Source organism: Prionailurus viverrinus, chromosome B3 (genome assembly GCF_022837055.1).
Source record: "Prionailurus viverrinus isolate Anna chromosome B3, UM_Priviv_1.0, whole genome shotgun sequence".
Taxonomy (NCBI): Eukaryota; Metazoa; Chordata; class Mammalia; order Carnivora; family Felidae; genus Prionailurus; species Prionailurus viverrinus.
Window position 1 is genome coordinate 2,369,340 of NC_062566.1, and position 15,489 is coordinate 2,384,828.

General features: G+C 54.8%; 1 long non-coding RNA gene across 1 annotated transcript; it reads left to right on the forward strand.

Annotated features, from left to right (window-relative positions):
* The first annotated feature begins 534 nt into the window (after positions 1–534).
* LOC125168237 (uncharacterized) lies at positions 535–15,037 on the forward strand. The gene is made up of 3 exons (XR_007153050.1): positions 535–680; positions 10,646–11,135; positions 11,429–15,037. It is a non-coding gene; the product is annotated as an uncharacterized LOC125168237 (long non-coding RNA).
* The last annotated feature ends 452 nt before the right edge of the window (positions 15,038–15,489 follow it).

The following is a 15,489-nucleotide window of genomic DNA, read 5'->3' on the forward strand; positions in this document are numbered from 1 at the left end:
AACTGAGGGTGCCTGAGTGGCTCAGTCAGTGAGGCACCTGACTCTTGATTTCAGCTCAGGTCTTGATGTCAGGGTTGTGCGCTCAAGCCCCACGTGGGGCTCCATGCTGGGCGTGGAGTCTACTTAAAAAAAAACAACAACAACAAAACTAAATGAAATTGAATGCAACCTTGGGTCTTGCTTCCCAGGATGATGAGGGATTCCATCTCGGGCCATCCTGAGGTTTAGCAAGAGAAGCGTGGAGGGATGGCCTCACGTGAGTCGCTCATGTATGTCCAAGCACTCATGCTTCCTGCTGGCGGCTCCCCCCCCCCCCCGCACCCCCCCTCCCCGCATCCCCGGCTGATGGGGATTAAGGGCCATTTGTCACAACTTCAAGATGGGGTTCAGTCCCCCCCCCACTTTGGAGCTCAAAAGAAAGTTTAAAAGCCGCCCCCGTTCAGTCTAACCCTCTGGTCTTAAAGGAGGTACAACTGGACCCCTGGGAGGGGGCGTGGCTTGTCTAGAGTCACTCAGCATGTGGCAGGGTCTAAGATAGGACCCAGGTGTCCCAGCTACCAGGCTGGCTCTGTTTCTGCCGCTGCACCCTGCTTACTACAAGTGTGGCAGCAATGTCCTCGGGGCTCGGACTGTGCCCACAAACCTGCCACATGACCCAGAGGAGGTCACCTTACTGCTGGGTGAGTCTACTTCCTTGTCTCCAGGATGAGGGGAGGCGGTGCCACAGACCCCCAACCCCCCCTAAACCCTGCCTCTTCCCTGTGTCCCGAGATTTGGCCTTTCAGAGGTGAACTGGCCTCCCTCCACTTCCGTCCACCCTCTGCTTGTTTTCCTCTTGACTTGCTGGGATCCCGTTGGTTGGTTAAGTCCTTCCTGATTCGACAGACCCTCCCTCCCCTCAACTTTTGCTTGGCGGTAAATATATTTCTCTTTCATAAAATGCACTTCCTCCATCACTTACCAGTAGTAACACCCTCCAGTGATTCTTTTCAAAAACACAAACTGCTTACACCTGCCTCGGAAGTCGGAGGGCCTCCCAGACTTCCTTGCTCCTGCACGTCACTGACTCTCCACTACTTAAGGGACTGGCTCAGCAGCCCAACTTCCCTCGTCCTGCTTGGGTGGCTCGTCGTTAGTGCCCCCAAAGACCCCCTCTGCTGGGAGTGTGAAGGAGCTGACCCCAAGCAGTGGGGGGGGGGGGTGGAGAATGGAAGCCGAGAGTAAGAGAGACGAGGCCTGGCGTCCACGGGTGGGTTCACGGTGACGTCTGCCTCCCACTCTGGTTATGTGGCCCCAGAGCCCTGGTCGGATACCCCTGGGGAATGACACATGGCTGGTGTGGAGGGCAGAGCCCGAGAGACCTGGCTTCTTTTTTTTTTTTTTTTTTTAATTTTTTTTTTCAACGTTTATTTATTTTTGGGACAGAGCGAGACAGAGCATGAACGGGGGAGGGGCAGAGAGAGAGGGAGACACAGAATCGGAAACAGGCTCCAGGCTCTGAGCCATCAGCCCAGAGCCTGACGCGGGGCTCGAACTCACGGGCCGCGAGATCGTGACCTGGCTGAAGTCGGACGCTTAACCGACTGCGCCACCCAGGCGCCCCGAGACCTGGCTTCTAATTCCAGTCCTGCCACCGGAGAACTTGTGACTGTGGGTCGGTCTTGTCCTTGTTCTGCATCTGTTTCCCATTTATAAAATAAGCAGATTGGGGTTCTTAAGTGATGTTCCCTGGAGTGCTGAGGTTCTTCTAAGGCCTGGCGGGGGGCTGCCGGGACGGTGTTAGCCTCACCCACCACGCCTCTAACCAGAGCAGCCTGGCATGAATCAAGCTGCCGCCCAAGATCTCACTTGAAAATAAGGTTGGAGGGGCGCCTGGGTGGCGCAGTCGGTTAAGCGTCCGACTTCAGCCAGGTCACGATCTCGCGGTCCGTGAGTTCGAGCCCCGCGTCAGGCTCTGGGCTGATGGCTCGGAGCCTGGAGCCTGTTTCCGATTCTGTGTCTCCCTCTCTCTCTGCCCCTCCCCCGTTCATGCTCTGTCTCGCTCTGTCCCAAAAATAAATAAAAAAAACGTTAAAAAAAAAAAAAGAAAATAAGGTTGGAAAGACTGGGAATCACCCCTGTGCTCGTGTTTAAGATGCTGGCTAATAAACCATAGCATAGCCACAAGATGGGGGCGCCGACCATGGAGCCTGCTCAAGACTCCCTCTCTCCTTCTGCCCCTCTCTCCTGCTTTCTCTCTCTCTCTTTCTCTCAAATAATAAGAATAGGCATGAGATGGAATACTATACAACTGGAAAAATGAGGATACTGTCAAAAATAACGAAATATCTCCAGGATATATTAAGTAAAAACGGTAAGATACGGAATGATGTATAATCTGTCTTAATACAATGAAAGGGGAAGGAAACAAATTATCTGCACGTGCTGGCTTTGCATAAGGAAGCTCCAGAAAGGCACACCCGGACCTAATGGAGTAGTTACCTGGTATTGAGGAAGAAGGGGAGGGGGAGGGGGAGTGGCTGCGGCCACAGGTAGCGGCGATATACTTAAAGTGCAGGTACGATCCTCTCCCCTGCTGCTGGGCAGCCGGAGTCATGGCAGCTCCCCGCCAGCCACGCATCCACGAGGGTGAACCACTGAGACGTGGCCAGCCATTCTGTGCCCATACAGGCGTTCTGCGTTTCACTCTCAGGACACTGTTCGATAAAGTGCATGAGACAGTCCACACTTTCTTACAAGATAGCCTTCGTGTTAGACGAGTCGGCCCTGCTGTAGGCTCATGTAAGTGTCCTGAGCACGTGCAAGGGAGGCGTGGCTCAGCTGTGAGGCTTAGTAGGTGGGGTGTATTAAGTGCATTTTCATTAGATGGTACTTTTCATTTACGATGGGTTTATCAGGACGTAACTCCAGTGGAAGTCGGGGCAGATCTGTATGGCTTTGTATAGCACCTTGACTTTGAACCGTGCCAAGATATTCTATTTTCAAGAAAGTGAAGTTTAAAGTTAAAAAACATGCCAAGTGGGAAAAGAGAGGAAGACGCAGTTGGCCAGATGATCTCTATCTTCCTTTGCAGCCTTGATGAGGAGGCTGATTGGAAGAGCTAAGAGACGCTCGCAGATCCCTGTCTCGAGAGGCAGAGGCGGAAGGGAGGTGCCTTGGGTCTAGAGGTCTGGGGAATTGGAGCCAGGGCCCGAGGTCCACCTGCTGGGATGCCGTGGCCTCCACAGCCCTTTTGCACAAACACTCAATGGCGAAGGCCCCCGGTGCCCAAGCCTCCCGCCCTATCCTTGCTCCCCGGGCCTGGGCTCCCCGTCTCCTGGGGTGGAGGCCAGCGGCTGCCCTCATCAGTTGGCCAGCCAGACCGGCCCCACCCGCCAGCCAGCAAGCCAGAACCTCCTCCACGCAGGGCTGTCTCCAGCTGACGCCAGCCCCAGACTGTGGCCTGAGCGGCATCCAGAACAGAGCTCAGGGCACAGATGTTCCCATTCTCTGGCTCTGGACAAGCTTCTTGGAAAAATCACGGAGCCAGCCTTCTTCAATCCGCCTTTGAGTGCAGAGAAGAGGGGCCCTTCTCTCCTGCGGCTGCGGGCACCTGGCTGCCCGCCCCGGGGGCCAGCCGCCGGCTGCTGATCCATGCGGCCCTTGTCTGTGAGGCTGGCTCCTTGTCCGAAGGTCCCTGTAAGGGAGGCGGGTGGGCTGACAGGGTGCTGCGGAGGCTCCAGGCAGCCCCTGTCTAACGTCTGCGTTCATTCTGGCTTTTTCTGGCTGGCTCACCAACAGGAAGTGGTCTGGCTGAGATGGGGACGCTGTGCAGGACCTCTGGGTGGGACACTGCAGCCAGACTAGGACAGACATGAGTCCAGGACAGACTCCTGGGCTCAGAGAAGAGGGAAGGGGCTCTGCATTTATTGAGGTGCTATTATGTGCTGAGCTTTGTGATGAGACAGACTTGTATTCAAATCCATAACTTGTCATGGAATCACTACATGACCTTGTGCAAGTTCCGTGATGTACTCTCTGAGCCTCAGCCTCATCATCTGGAAAACGGGCCTGACGACGATAACGTCCCTGATGATGAAATGAAGGGGGTAGTACATCACTAGTCAGACAGTTGGTGCTGAAACAATATTGGCTGCCCTCTCTGTCTTGAGTATGAAGTACAAGGCCAATGCCAGGCAGGGTTTAAGATCCTGAACCCAACTGCCTGGCTTCAAATCCCAACTCTGCCCGCTTACTAGCTCTGTGATCTCGGCCCAGTTACTTAACCTCTCTGTGCCTGTGGAAGTGGACACGGGGAGGAGCCCGTGAATTCAGAGCGGTGCCTGGCATGCAGTGAGCACTATACCTGTTGACCTCTCGTAACTGTTCTCACACAACTCTCACAACTGCCTCGCTGCAGCAAGTCCTTGGGACCCTTGTTTAGCTGACGAAACATGTGAGCTCTCCTCTGAGGGTCTCTTCCGGAGTCAGGCTGGGCTGGGGACGGCTCACCCCAGTTGGTCCTTCCTGGGTCTGCTCCTGACCACGGTGGGAGGGGAGGGAAGCTCAACCCCATCCCCTCACCCTACTCCGACCAGCATCCGTTTTTCATAAATCTCTCCGGCGGTTTGCCTGGGAAGGACGGTGAGTTTCCTTAGGCAACAAAGCCCTCCCAAACCACCCAGCTGGGCGGCCAGGCTGCTCGTGGGGTGGGTGGTTCCCTCTGGGCCTCCTTCCCACCCTACATCTGGCCCCGACCAAACTTAGGGCCACGGCCACCCTCGGCACTATTGCCCAGGGAGGTCACTTCCCTTGTCTTGGCCGTAGCCTGCCCGCCCCTCGGGCTCCGGGCTGCCCACGGCTGCCAACAGCACACCATCCCCTGGGCCGCCTGCTGACCACAGGGGTCCAAGTCCGTGCTGATCTAGCTGCCCATCAGCCCCGAACCACTGCCCCACAAGAGCACTGTCGCGGCCAGCCTGGGACTGCTCGTTACGTGAACCCCTTAAAAGAAAGAGTGTGTAGTTCTTTCTGGTGCCTTAGGCAGAGAAGGAGGGTGGGTCCCAGATTGTACCTGGACCCTGGCAGAGGCTGGCAAGGCCCCAGATCCCTCTGCCCCACTCCCACAGGGCCTGGGCTCTCCAGCTTTCCTTCCTTCCTCCCTCAAACTTGGTTGAAGCTTTGTTCTTACTGTCAGCCAGAACTTGCTCAAATTCGGGCACATAAAGGCACAGTTTTCTGTATCTTCCAGCAAAGAGCAGCCAGCCACCAGCCCCTTAGTAGGGAGCCGTTACTTTGGTATTGAAACGGGCACTGGATGTGACGAGTATGCTGCTCTGGTCCTACTAGAAAACAGAGTGCAAGAGTCTGTACCCATGTTTAAGTAAGACATGAGGCTTCAAAGATAAACACTAGAATATAGACCCAGCAAGTAGGGGCTTTGTCTCTTCTGTTCGCTGATGTATTTCAGGGCTGAGGAGAAGGCCTGGCCCACAGCAGGGGTTTGATGAATGCACATAACATAAGCGTACAGCCCGAGGCTCCAGGCTGGGCCTCCTGACCGGGACACCTTCTATCGCTTCTGGCTTTAGGCGACGATGCCTTTGAGGACCACTGGGTCATGGCATCATCTCATTCAATCCTCCTAGCGACCCCACAGCATTCTGTGATGGACGACTTCACTGAGGGAACCACTGAGCACCTGAACTGCCCCCCGTGTTTCAGGATGTCCCCATTGTGTGAGTCTTGGTAAGAGCCTGGGCTTCACGCTCCGTAAGACGCTTAAGAGGCCAGGGGCACCTGGGGGGCTCATCAGTGACGCGTCCGACTCTTGGTTTCAGCTCCAGTCATGATCTCACAGTTCATGAGTTCCAGCCCTGCACTGGGCTCCACGCTGATGGCTCAGAGTCTGCTTGGGATTCTCTCTCTCCCCCTCTCTCTCTCTGCCCCCCGCCCCCGCTCACACTCTCTGTCTCTCTCAAAATTAAAAAAAAAAAAAAAAACCTTAATTTTAAAAATATTAAAAATAAATGATTTAAAAAAAATGTTTAAGCTTAAAAGGCCAGGTAAATATTTGACCCGCCCCCACACGGAGGACTGGGCACACACCTAAGGAACAGGTGACACACAGATACAAGATCGGGTCAGAGTTCACTCTGCTGGGACCTCCAGTACTATCCAGCATGCACTGCCAATGGCCACGGTGACTGGACCGCGCCCTGGCTGCCCCTCCTTCCTGGTCAGAGCTCAAGCTGAGCCTGGTCCCTCACCGGCAATTCTCCCAGCTACCCAGCATCCTTCTAGTAGAGATGTTCTCTGCTTAAGTTGCCAGAGATGTTTTCTGCAGGTTGTAATCAAGAACCTTGATGCCATTATCCCCATTTTCTGGCTGAGGAGCCAGGCTTAGAGTAGGGAGTTGACTGAGCACAGTACTACTGTGTGCCAGGCTGTGCTCAGTCCCAGTTCAGGGGGCTAGACATGTAAGGGGGCAGTTTCAGTAAAACGTGGTGGGGGGTATACAGAGGGCCACCGAAGGTAGAGCCCCTGGGGGTGGCAGGGAGGCTTCACAGAGTGGAGACTCAAAGGCGGAAGAAGGGGAAGAATTTTCTAGGTGTGGTGTGCACGGGGTAGGGTGTGTTATTCTGCAGCCTGGAGTGAATGGTTCAGGGGGACCGTGACAGAGGTGATGCGGGGGAAGGTGGAGGCCACTCAATGCCTTATTAATGAGTCTGGATTTTGGATCAGTCTTCCCAGTTACAAGCAACAGAAATAGATTTGGGCTAATTTTATCAGAAGAGGGACTTCTTTGAAGAATATCCGGTAACTCATAGACCTGAAAGAAAAAAAAAGAAAAAAGAAAACGGTTCACGAATTAGGTCTGGAAAAGAACAGGAACTGGGAGGTGCCAAGAGTCTAGGTAAATGAGAGCTTCTGGTTTGTCAGGCTGCTGCTGCTGGCATCAGTGAGCAATACTCCGGCAGCCTCGAATCAATCCACACAAGATTCAAAGCTCTTGGATACAGAGACCGATTGGTCTAGCTTGGGCAGGCCAGGAACTCTTGATCTGTGATCCCATCAGGTCCACACACTGTAGAGAAAAGTAGATCTCAAAGAAATATCGAAGGGTCATTTCCAAAAGAAGGAGAAATGAATACTGCACAATGAATACCCACCAGACTTGACTGAAAGGTATTTTGAGCAGGAGAATGGCACCTGTTTGGCTTTTAGGAAGACAGTGTGAAATCCGGGGTGAAGCTGAGCCCGACTGTAAATACGAGTCCAGTGGAAGAAAATTTAAGTGGCCCAGGAAAGTGATGGTGTGGTCATGAGCTAAGGCAATGAAGATGCCAGGGAATGCAGGAGAAATTGGAAAATGGAATCCTTAGGGTTTGGAGAGTGTTTGGATATAGAAGTGGAAGAGAGAAGGAGGGGCCGAGAAAAGTCTTGGTTTCTGGCTTAAGTGGATGGACGGATGGACGGATGATGGAATCACGAGAGCAAGATTGAAATACATGAGGAAGATACAAGGGAATGATGACACTAGGCAGAATTTGGGGGCGTGCTGTTTGATGTGCCCGTGGAGAGTCCAGTTGGACAAGCTTCGAGTTTAAGAAAGAGGCTAGTGAGTCATCACCTAAAAGGGACAATTGAAGTTACGCACAGAAGTAAAATTGCCCAGGGAGACCAGGCAATGGCTGAGGGGGAAGAGCTTGAAGGAAACACTGCTGTTGAAGGGGTGGGCAGAAAAAAGGACCTGCAGAGAAATAGGTAGCAGGCTGGAAAGGATCAGGAGAGGCTCACATTCTAAAAAAAAAAAAAAAAAAAGGAGTTCCAGGAGGGTGTGGCCAACACTGTTAAATGCTGCAGAGAAGGGGCTGAGGATCAGCACTGAAAAGTGTCCATCGGATTTGGCCATTGGAAGCTTCTTGAGAGAGTTGGTTAGAGCTCCTCCGGCCAAGTCGTTAGGACGTTGGAGCCAGTCCATTGAGAGGGACAAGAGAGGACAGTAAAGTCTTGCTTCTCCTGGGGCAAATACTGGCTGGGGGGAGAAGGAGAGAGATGGCAGTAGCTGGAAAGGAACCCAGGGTCACGAGAATGTAGATGATGGGTGTGCAGAGGGCCCTTTATTACTTCTTGCCTTCAATACAGTGGATCATCCAAATCTCGACCCTGAGTTCCACAGGGGGAAGTGTTTTTGAATGCCCAAAACGTGGCAAAACATGAATCATGGTGACAGGGGATGAAATCAGTTATGTACATAGTGGAGTATGTCTATTTGTTATCAAACAGTGTAAACAGTCCAACTTTTTCGGGGTCAAAAAGGAAATAAAGACAAAGATGGTAAAGGTTTTTATGAGCATCTGTCCTTCCCTGTTGCTCTATCAGCCCAGTTCTGACGGGAGTCCATGAATATTTCCAGCTATTATCACTGCTTGGTTGACTTCTCCTCCTAATTCTCTCAGTGTTTTTTTTTTTAATCTGCATTGTCCACTATAGTAGTCAGTGGCCAGTAAGCACATGTGGCTGTTTGATTTTTAACAAATTAAAACGAAATCGAATTTAGAAACTCAATCCCAGGGCGCCTGGGTGGCTCAGTTGGTTGAGCATCTGACTCTTGATTTCAGCTCAGGTCGTGGCTCCAGGGTCATGGGATCAAGCCATGCATAGGGCTCCACACAGAGCACACAGCCTGCTTGAGATTCTCTCTCTCTCTGTCTCTCTCTCTCTCTCTCTCTCTCTCTCTCTCTCTCTCTCTCCCCCCCCCACCCCCTGTCCCTCTCCCCTGCTCATGCACATGTTCTCTCTGAAATAAAAAAAAGTAAAAAAAACCAACAAAACCACGTAATCCCTCAGTCACACTAGCCACATTTCAAGTGCTCCATAGCCACATGTGAGTGGCTACAACACTGGACGGTGCAGGTACAGAACATTTCTATCCCTGCAGGAATGAACCATGGGTACATGCAATAACGTCAATGAATCTCAAAAATATTATGCTGAGCAAAAGGGTATATACTAGATGATTCCAGTTATGCGACCTTCTAGAACAGGCAGAACTAATCATGGAGGTAGATATTTGAATAGTGGATACTGGGGGCGCCTGGGTGGCTCAGTTGGTTGAGTGTCCGACTTCGGCTCAGGCCATGATCTCACGGTTCATGAGTTCGAGCCCCACGTTGGGCTCTGTGCTGACAGCTCGGAGCCTAAAGCCTGTTTCAGATTCTGTGTCTCCCTCTCTCTCTGCCCCTCTCCACTCATGCTCTCTTTCTCTCTCTCTCTCTCTCTCTCTCTCTCTCTCTCTCAAAAGTAAATAAACATTAAAAAATTAAAAAAGAATAGTGGATACTGGAGAGAGAGAATGAGGGAATTTTCTGGGACAATGAAAATGTTTACATGTACAGAAGTGTAGGTTATCTGGATATATATGGTTATATGGGCATTTGTCAAAACTTGTTGAACCATATACTTCAGATTAGAGCATGTCTGGGAACAAGTCACAAAGAAGAAAGACAGATACTGTATGATCTCCCTTACATGTGAGATCTAAAAAAGCCAAATTCACAGAAACAGAGACTACAATGGTGGTTACCAGGGGCTGGGGGAGTGGGAGAGAGGGAGAGAGGAGACATTGGCCCAAGGGCACAAACTTCCAGTGATAAGTAAGTTCTGCAGATCCGCAGTATGGCACAGTGACTGGTGGTAATGACAATGAGGGAGGAAACTCACTCCAGGAAAGTTGAAATATGTGGAGAGATCTAACAAGATGAGAACCTAAAGATATCCTGAAGTTGCCAATATGGAGCTCGCTGGTAATCTGGTGAGAACAGTTTCCGTGGAGAGGCAGGAAGAGAAGGCTGAGTTGCGGTTTAGAGCAAACGAGAGGTGAGAATTAGGAGAGATGGGGTGTAGATGATGTTTGAGATGCTTGGGGGAGAAAGGGTGCTGGGACAATAGGTGGGAAAGTATAGGATCGAGGGTTTTCTTTGCTTTGGTTTTAAACTGGGAGACGCTATGGCATGCCTTGTAAACAGTAGGTGCCAATAACATCGGTTAAATTCCATTTTCCAGTGCCTGCTGCCGAAGGCCAGGAACCCTGAGTCCTGACCCAATCTCCCCTTGTCCTGGGACACTTTCCTCTCCACACCAGGGTGGGCCTTGTGCTGCTATAGACGGAGGAAAGATCGGGTTTTTCATTCCCCTCCACGGGTGACGAATCCCAAGCATCTTTCCCCCTAAGATGAATTCAAGTCCCAAACCTACCACTTCATCCCTGCGCGACGCTGGCCAAGTTACTTAACCTCCCTGGGCCTTGGCTGGCTTCCCCTTTCCCTCATCCCCAGTGCGAAGGTGTTTGGAGGTGGGGGCTGTAGGAGGGAGTCAGGTCATGAGGGTGGGGCCTCCATTATGGGATTTGTGTCCTTAGAAGAGACACAAGAGGGGCGTCCGGGCCGCTCAGTGAGTTAAGCGTCTGACTTCAGCTCAGGTCATGATCTCACGGTCCGTGAGTTTTAGCCCCTCGTCGGGCTCTGTGCTGACAGCTCAGAGCCTGGGGCCTGTTTCGGATTCTGTGTCTCCCTCTCCCTCTGCCCCTCCCCTGCTCACACTCTGTGTGTGTGTCTCTCTTTCTCAAAAGTAAACATTAAAAAAAATTTTTTTTTTTAAAAAGAATAGAAGAGACACAAGAGAGGTGCCCTCTGTCTCCACCACAAGAAGATGGCTGTCTGCAAACCAGGAGGAGCCTTCACCAGATGTCAGACCTGCTGGCACCTTGAGCTTGGACTTCCGGGCCTCGAGAACTGTGAAAATCAAAGTCTATGATACTCCGTTATAGGGGCCCAGACCATTAACACACCGGCAGTACACCAGGAGGCGCAATTTATTGACGTGAATAAATTGAATAAGGGGCAGGCCCGAGAGGGCGGGACAAAAGGCACCCGCTTCCTGGAGGACCCAGAAACAGTCGGCCACAGCAGGCGTTTCCAGGCCCGGTGCCCATCCCCCACCCCCCACCCTGGCCAGCAGGCAGGCCCCTGCTCAGAACCGGGATGCATCTTGGTTCAAGGCCGTGTTTCTCTGAGCGTCCGTCTGTTCCCATCACTTCACATCGTTGTCTCTGACCCTTGCACCGGGCGGTTATCACTATCCCCAGTCTGCAGGTCAGGAACAGAAGCTCAGAGGGGCTACTGCTCAGGAGTGCCCAGGCCGGAAGCAATTGGTTGGGGGGGGGGGGGGCAGTGGGGGGGGGGGGGAGTGACTGGCCTTCAGCCTGCTGCCGGCCAGGTCCTGCCCTTCCTGTGGCTGCACTGCGGTCCAGGCTCCTGGGGTTTCCTCATTACAGAGGAGCGCCAGCCTCGATCTCTTGTTTCCAGCCCTTTCCTGTCCCTTAGAGGAAAGATGCTAGCTCACAGAGAAAGAATTTTTATTTTACAGCTGCCTCTCCTTTCTTTAGACTCCAGCCAGTCCTGGGTGCAGTGAGATCTGAACGGCCAGGTCCTACCGGCTCCCCACGGCTCGAGCTCCTCCTTCAGACTGAGGGTCTTGGGTGGGGGGTCTGCTGGGAGGGCTGAGCCCCGAACGCTGGAGGACAGAACAGGAAAATGAAGACATGAGGACACCCGCTAGCTCAGTGTCCTGAATCGGAGGTCCCGAACAGTATTCCCGGGGCCTCCCCGCCCCCCCACCCCCCCGCACCTGGGATCGGATGCCAACGTGTTCTGCCACCGACCACGCAGCACATGGCTTGAAAGCAGGGTGCTGGGGCCAGGCCAACGTTTGCCTTTTCCTACACGTCTCGGCAAAGCTGCTCAAAACCCTCTCTTCCCCCAGCAGGAAAAGCATATGTTCTTTCCATATAGAGGAGAAATTGTTCCACGAGTGAGTAAGTCTCTTGGCCGTGGAGCCCGGCCCAGCCCGCAGCACGCCGGGCAGGAAGCGGGCAGCGTTCTTACCACCCTTGGAACCAGACCGGGCTGGATCCTCACCCTGGAAGACAGCGGGCCTTTGGACGGGGCCGGGGGTGGTGGGGAGCGGGGGCTGGGCGAGTGCCCGAAGACAGCTAGCCGGCCAGGGCAGGGCAGAGAATCCTTTCCCTGAATAGAAGCGCTTTTCTCCATTCAGGCCGGGCGGGCGAAGGAGGGAGGGAAGGCCGAGGGGTGTGAGAGGCGAAAGAGACCTTTCCAATCCCCTCACCCCAGCAGCAAACGGGCCTGAGTCAGAGGTGACTCAGGTACGTGCAGTGAGACAGGGCCATTTTTAGACCGTCATTTCCAGCCACCCCCAAATTCTCCTCGATGCCTCGGGGTTGGGTGGCAAAAAGGGACCCCATCCTCAGTGCCTCAGTTCATTCTGCCGGATCCGTGTGAACATACAGGTCTTCCCCAAGCCAGCCCCGGGCCGGGGGATGCGGCTTGCACCCTTGTCTCAGGGAGTCCTGGTTCCCTTCCCACCCTTTCCCCACTTGCTAAGAATCGCCGACTGGGGGGTTGCGGGGAGTGGGCAGGGAAGGGACAGACAGGCCGGGCGATGGGCAGGTGGTGGGACAGAGGGGAAATGGGAGGGGCCCCACAGAGGGGGGAAAACGCCGATGACATTGGGGCATCTAACCTGGAACGTCAAAGACTCGGGCTAGGGGCGCCTGGCTGGCTCCGTGGGTTGAGCGTCCAACTCTTGGTTTCAGCTCAGATCACGATCTCACAGTTTTTGAGTTCGAGCCCCGCTGCAGGTTCTGCACTGACGGCGTGGATCCTGCTTGGGATTCTCTCTCTCTGCCCCTCCCCCGCCTTCGCTCACATTCTCTCTCTCTCTCTCTCTCTCTAATAACTAAGCTTAAAAGACTCAGGGTAGCAGAAGTGAGAGACGTGAAAATGATGTAAAGGTAGGAGACGGGTGACCCCGTGGAAGTGGCATGGGATTTATCCTGGCTGGGAACTTCGATGGGGCAAAAGCCCTGAGCATATAAATCAGGGCCCCAACCCACTGAGCAGTGCTTTCAAGGCAGCGCATTCTCGGGGCACCTGGGTGGCTCAGTCGCTTACGCATCCGACTTTCGCTCAGGTTGTGATTTCACCGTTTGTGAGTTCGAGCCCTGCACCAAGCCCTCTGCTGTCAGCACGGAGCCCTCTTTGGATCCTCTGTTCCCCCCTCCCCAGCCCCCACTCTCTGCATCTCCCCTGCTCACTCTCTTTCTCTCAAAAAATAAACAAATGAACGCTGGTGTTCATTTAGGTCTCACACTGGTGGCCTGGGGGCCAGACACAGCCCTGAAGATGTTTCCACCGGTCGGCATTTCTGCACGGCCACCAGCAGCTGAGTCCACACAATCAACGCGCGGCCCGTGCTGCAGGGCACGTCAGGCCTGAGTCCCTCCTTTGTTTCCTGGACTGGTCCCTTAGGCGTTTACGACTGGGAGCTTTGGAGCACCTGCCCACACTGTCCCTTCTTCTCCTCTAGCTCACCCTGTAGGCCCACCTGGGGCGGGAGGAGCCGGGCTCAGGTGAGACCACATGTCCTGAGCCGCCCTGGCCCGGACGCCAGGTAGAGCGCTCCCCTGGCGAGAGACCAGCACCCCTGCAAACTCCCCTGCCCTCTCCTCTCCTGGAGCTGTCATTACGCCGGGCTCTATCATGGTCTCTGGGGACTGGACAGTAGCTTGACTCACCTGACCATCCTGCCCTGGAGCAGAGACAGTTCCCCAGGGTGTTTAGGGTCTGGGAAGGGCACCCGGGGGCAGATGCACCGTGAGCTGAGATAGAAGGGACAAAGTAAGAACGGGCACGCCCGACCCCCGGTCCAGGAGGGCAGCGCTAGGGGCGGATGCCAGCGGCAGTGGGTCTGAAGGAAGCTGGGGCAGGGCTGGGGAGTGGAAACCAGCCGGGGGAGTAAAGTGGGGCGGCTAAAGGGCTCAGGAAGGAGGGAGCAGAAGGCAAGGCCCAGCTCCACCTTCCACCTTCTGCCTGTGTGTCTGGGGTGGACCCTGACTTGTACCTGCCGGAACCGAGGGCAGAAGGGCAGGCGGCAGTGGCCTCGCTGGGCGACGAGATTCCACCCGAAGCCTGTATAGGCTGCGGCAGATTGCAGGGCGGTTTCACTTCCCCGGCCCTATCTGCTCCCGCGGATAGCTACGGGCGTTGGGACTAACATACCCATTTTACAGATGAGGAGACTGAGGCGAAGTTGTGCGAGGAAGAGTCTAGCCCCCGGGTAAGAGCAGGGCTCCTGCTTTCACCAGCTCTGCTTTCTGAGTTGCTTGTCCAGGCCACTGGGAGCGGACGACACAACTCCTCGCAAAGCAGCCACGCAGCAGGCATTAGCTCCTCCTCCTCCACGTTTCACAGCCTCATCGAGTGACACTGACATTTGCAGGCAAGAACTCCAGCTGTGCTGGGACCCAGGTAGGTCGGGAGTTCAGAGGCGGGCCTTTATTTTACTGACAATAGGTAGTTCACAGGTCCTCACCCCGCTCCGGCCTGGTGCTGGGCACCCTGCGAATGAGGTCTCAACCCCCTTCTTGGCCCACCTGGTGGGACGGCTGCTCTCTCAGGGGTGAGACCCGCAAGCCAAGTCAGCCTGACTCTGAAGCTGGTGCTCTCTGGAGGACCACCTCGGAGTCTCCCGTGTGACTGTGTCGCTCCCCCCGGGGAACTGGCTGTACGGAAGATGGGGGCTCCTGAGTGGGGCCAGAGCCCAAGGCACACGCCCCCTCTGGGGTCCTGACCCTCCCCTCGGCGTCCGCCTGGGAGGTAGGGTGGGCACCTCCCCACGGGGGGCATCCTAGCAGCACAGCCGGAAGCGGGAAGCTGGGTACGGATTTCCCTGGGGAGTGCCGCTGCTCTGGGAGTCCTGGTTCACCCCTCCTTCCAAGGAGGCCTGAAGGCGTGGAAGGGACCTTGACCTGGGAGTCCGAGAGCCCAGGCTCACCTTCTAGGCCAGGCTGCTTCACCGTCCCAGCCCCTCTCTGAGCCTCAGCTCAGGGGCTAAGTGAGGGCGGCCTAAAGGGTCACCGTTGCAGCCCCCTAACCATTTTTAAAGACAGCCCCTCACACTTCTTGCCCAAGTGTTCCTCCAGCTGGTTCTGCCTTCGAGGCCTCCGGCCCAGCGGACGGCCCAAGGGCACCACCTGCTGGCCAGTCTCAGCCAGGCAGGGCGGCCGCACCCGGCTGCTTTGAAGGTTCCCCCAGATCATCCCAGCAGAGGGCCCGGCCACAGCCCTGGAAGTCAGGTGGGCGCCAGGGCAGGAGAGAGCAAGCTGCCCCTCCCCGCATTCCCAGACAGGGGAGGGAGTCCTCCAGGTCCCCAGAAGTCAGTGTGCGAGTGGGGGGCGCTGCCATTATGAGGCAGTCGGGCCTGGATTTGAGTCCCTTGTGTCCTTGACCTTACCTGAAGTCCCTCATCTGCGGGGTGGGGCCATTTGGGACACATTTTTCAGGGCTGTGGGCCTCTCTCTGCATGAGCTGGCAGCCAGAGGGGATGGCAGGGGTCCAGCCTGGTGGCACTCGGACCATAGGCCAGTGG